Below are 4463 nucleotides of genomic sequence, written 5' to 3'. Positions count from 1 at the left end.
GGGGACACCCCAGTGTCACCACAGCACAAAGGGACACGGTGTCACCCACAGGGAAGGGACTGTCCTGATCGGGTTGGGGCTGGGACATGATGAGTACTGGGGCTGAGGACACTGTGGGGACACCATGGGGACACCATGGGGACACTCCAGTGTCACCACAGCTGGCACTGAGATCTGGTGGGCACTGGGACAAGGGAACACCATGGGGACACCCCTGTGTCACCAGAGTGTGAGGGGACACAGTGTCACCTGAGGGAAGGGACTGTCCTCTGGGGCTGGAGCTGGGACATGGCGGGCACTGGGGCTGGGGACACTGCGGGAACACCCCAGTGTCACCACGGCGTGGGGGACACGGTGTCACCCGCAGGGAAAGGACTGTCCTGATGGGGCTGGGGCTGAGAAATGATGGGTACTGGGGCTGGGGACACGTTGGGGACACCTCAGTGTCACCATGGTGTGCGGGACACGGTGTCACCCGCAGGGAAGGGACCGTCCTGCTGGGGCTGGGGACACGTTGGGGACACCCCAGTGTCACCACGGCGTGGGGGACACGGTGTCACCCGCAGGGAAGGGACCGTCCTCTGGGGCTGGAGCTGGGACACGGCGCTCACTGGGGACACGTCGGGAACACGCTGGGGACGCGATGGGGTCAGCTGGGGACAGCTGGGGACAGCTGGGGACACTCACAGAGATGCTGTCGCGGGAGCCCTCGGCCTGGAAGTGCCAGGTGATGGAAATGTCCTCGGAGATCCACTCGCTGGACCAGAAGCTGCAGGACAGGGTGACCCGCGAGCCCACGGTGCCGAACACCTCCCGCGGCGTGTACACGTGGATCGGCGACACCGGCGACACTCCTGGGGAGGGGGCACACGCCCGTCACACCCCTCTCCTTGCGCCACGGGAGGTGTCACCGCGCTGCCACCAAAGCGCGGGCAGGGGGGACACAGCGGCGGCGTCCCCACGGCTGGCTCGGAGGGGACAGTGTCCCGGTGACACGGGCAGGGCTGGCACGGGAGCTCCTGGCAGCGCGGCGACGGTGCCACCACCCTCTCGGTGTCCTCAGGGTGGTGCCAGATGCCCCAGCCCGGTGACACCTCCCTCGTGTCCCCAGGGAGGTGACAGGCGCCGGGACCCTCTTGGCAGAGCGGTGACAGTGTCACCCCCTCTCGGTGTCCCCAGAGTGGTGCCAGGTACACCATCACCACCCTCTCCGTGTCCCCAGGGAGGTGACAGTTGCTGGGACCCGCTGTGCCCGCCGGTGACAGCGGCAGGGCTGGGTGTGGCACCTCCCATCTGTCCCCAGGGTGGTGACAGGCACTGGGACACTCCCGGCAGCGCGGTGACAGTGTCACCACCCCCTCGGTGTCCTCAGGATGGTACCAGGTGCCCCAGCCCGGTGACACCTCCCCCCCGTGTCCCCAGGGAGGTGACAGTCGCTGGGACCCGCTGTGCCCACAGGTGACAGCGGCAGGGCTGGGTGTGGCACCTCCCACCTGTCCCCAGGGAGGTGACAGTGCCACACCGAGCGGTGACAGCACCACACGCCCGCACCCCCGTGCCCGGCTGGGGGGACAGTCCCCAACCCCCGCCGGGGTGGCCCCCAGCCCCACGACCACCCCCAAAAAGGGTCCGGCCCCACCCCAGCCCGCTCTGGGGACCCTGTTCCGCGTCCCCTGTCCCGCGTCCCCTGTCCCTTGTCCCCTGTCCCTGTCGCCGTGCCCGCCTCACCCAGCGCCGCGACGAGCCCGGCGAGCAGCAGGAGGCGGCGGGTGGCCCGCGGGGACATGGTGGCCGGTCACGGAGGGGACACGGGCACGGGCGCGGGGTTTTAGGGTGGCCCCGCGGCGGCTGCACCCCCAAAGCCCGGCCAATGGGCGCCGGCGGCGGGGGGGGACCCGGGGGGGCGCTCAAAGGGGACATTTAGGGCCGGGAGGGGGAAGGCGACACTGTGGCCTTTGTCCCGCCGCATTCCCGGCGGGGCGGGGGCGGCGGGGCAGGAATGTGACACCGGGACACGAGGGGGGGACGTGTCCCACACCCGGGGCCCCCCCTTTGTCCCTGGGGGGCGGCCGGTGGCGCCGGCGCGGGGGGGGGTTCGTGTGTCCCCTCCCGTCCCGGGTGTCCCCAGTGGTGTCCCCGCGGGCGTCCAGTGTGGGGGGAACCCCCTGGATTTGGGGGGAAATTTGGGGCTTGGGGGGAAAACAGGGTTTGGGAGGAAAAGAAGGATTTGGGGGGAAAACGGGGTTTGGGGGGAAAAGAGGGGTTTGGGGGGAAATTTGGGATTTGGGGGGAAACCGGGATTTGGGGAGAAAAGAGGGATTTGGGGGGAAAAGAAGGATTTGGGGGGAAAGAGGGATTTGGGAGGAAAAAAAGGATTTGGGAGGAAAAGAAGGATTTGGGGAGAAAACGGGGTTTGAGGGGAAAAGAGGGATTTTGGGGAAAATTTTGGATTTGGGGGAAAAGAGGGATTTGGAGGGAAAACGGGGTTTGAGGAGAAAAGATGGATTTGGGGGAAAAAGAGGGATTGAGGGGAAAAGAGGGATTTGAGGGGAAAAGAGGGATTTGGGGGGAAAACGGGGTTTGGGGGGAAAAAAGGGATTTGGGGGGAAATTTGGGATTTGAGGGGGAAAACGGGGTTTGAGGAGAAAAGAGGGATTTGGGGGGGAAATCGGGATTTGGGGGGGAAACTCGAGATTTAGGGGGAAAAATCTGGGATTTGTGGGGTGACGGGAAACCAGGGATTCGGGAGGGACATTGGTGGATATTTCGGAATTTTAGGGGGCATTTGGGGGCTTGGGGTTGTTTTGGGGGGGATTTGGGAGTTTTGGGGGCTATTCGGAGGATTTTGGGGTTTTTTGGGGGGGCCTTTGGGGAATTTTGCGGCCGTTGGGGCAGTTTTGGGGGCGCTTTGGTATTTTTTGGGGGGTTGCGGTGGTTTTAGGGGGATTTAGGAGGGATTTGGTTTATTTTTTTTTTTGATTTGGGGGTTGGGGAGGTGTTAGGTGGTTTTGAGGAGATTTTTGGGGTTTAAGGGTTTTTTTTAGGGAGTTTGGGGGCTTTGGGGGGACTTTGGGTGGGGTTTGGGGCGGTTTTGGGGAGGGTGGAGTGGTTTTGAGGTGCTTCGGGGATTTTCGGAGGGGGGGGTGTTGGAGGGCGTTTCTCCCGAATTTATCCCAGTTTTATTCCAGAAACTCCCGGGGCTTTATCCCAGGTGGATCCCAGGTTTTATCCTGGATGTTATCCTGGTGTTATCTCAGGTTTATCTCACCGTTATCCCAGATTTAGTTCCGATTTCTCCAGGTTTTATTCCGCTTTTATTCCGCTGTTATCCCGTTTTTACCCCAATTTACCCCGTTTTTACCCCACTTTAATCCCATTTTTAGCCCATTTTAATCCCATTTCTACCCCATTTTTACCCCGATTTACCCTGGTTTTATCCAGATGTACCCCGGTTTTAACCCGATTTATCCCATGTTTACCCCATTTTTATCCCGTTTTTACCCCACTTTAATCCCATTTTTAGTCCATTTTATCCCATTTTTATCCCGTTTTTATCCCGATTTTCTCCGGTCTCCCCCGCGCACGCGCCGTGGACCGGAAGTCGCGTCACGGCCGCTTCCGGCGCGGCGGCTCCAAGATGGCGGCGCTGGCGCTGAGGTGACACCGGAGGGGTTTGGGGGACACTGGGGGGGTTTGGGGGGACATTGGAGGGGTTTGTGGGACACGGAGGGTCACGGCGTGTGACAGGGGGACGTATCGGTCGGGGAGGTGTCACCGCCGGCACTCCCCCCGTGTCACCCCCAAACCCCTCCCGTGTCCCCCCTGCCACCCTCCCGTGTCACCCCAATCAATCCCCGGCTGTGTCACCCCCCCGTGTCACCCCCCCATCCCTCTTTTTTGGGTCATTCCCAACCCTTTTCCTTCCTCTTTTCCAGGGGGGTGGGGCGGCGCTGCCTCCTGGCCCGGCTGGGACCCGGCCTGTCCCTGCAGCAGTGAGTTACTGGGAGCAACTGGGAGCAACTGGGAGAGCCTGGGAGCAACTGGGTTTAAGTTCTTCCCCGAAGGAATCCATCCAAAGGATATTTTTTGCCGCAATTCTTGCGTCTCCAGGACCCCCTCCCGGGAGATCTGGGAGCCCCAATCCCATTTATTTTCCTCTTCCCACTGCTGGGATTGGGGAGAATTCCTTGTTTTTTTCGCTCCTCTGGGGCTCCCAGGGTTGGTAATTCCCGGGTAAAGGCGGGAAGAGTCGATTCCAAGGCTTTCCTTGGAGCAGGGAGCACCTTCTCAGGGTGTGTGAGGTGGGATCTCAGAGCTCCCCATGCCCTGTATCCCTGTTTTCCCAGTGTTGTCCCGATGGGAACCACGGCCAGGGAGGAGATGAGTCGCTTCTGGGAGAAGAACACCAGGTCCAACCGGCCCCTGTCCCCTCATGTCACCATCTACAAGTGAGACTCCCCTGG

The 4463-nt window shown here is 61.9% G+C and overlaps 1 long non-coding RNA gene across 1 annotated transcript; it reads left to right on the top strand.

Moving 5' to 3' along the window:
* Positions 1–3596: 3596 nt before the first annotated feature.
* On the top strand, positions 3597–4463 carry LOC113962674. Its single transcript, XR_003532589.1, has 3 exons — positions 3597–3657; positions 3936–3992; positions 4347–4463. It is a non-coding gene; the product is annotated as an uncharacterized LOC113962674 (long non-coding RNA).

The sequence above is a fragment of the Neopelma chrysocephalum genome, unplaced genomic scaffold (genome assembly GCF_003984885.1).
Source record: "Neopelma chrysocephalum unplaced genomic scaffold, ASM398488v2 Primary Assembly neopelma1_184430, whole genome shotgun sequence".
NCBI classification, from domain to species: domain Eukaryota; kingdom Metazoa; phylum Chordata; class Aves; order Passeriformes; family Pipridae; genus Neopelma; species Neopelma chrysocephalum.
Note: the sequence above shows the minus strand (reverse complement) of the source record. Positions and strands in the feature narration are given on the sequence as shown.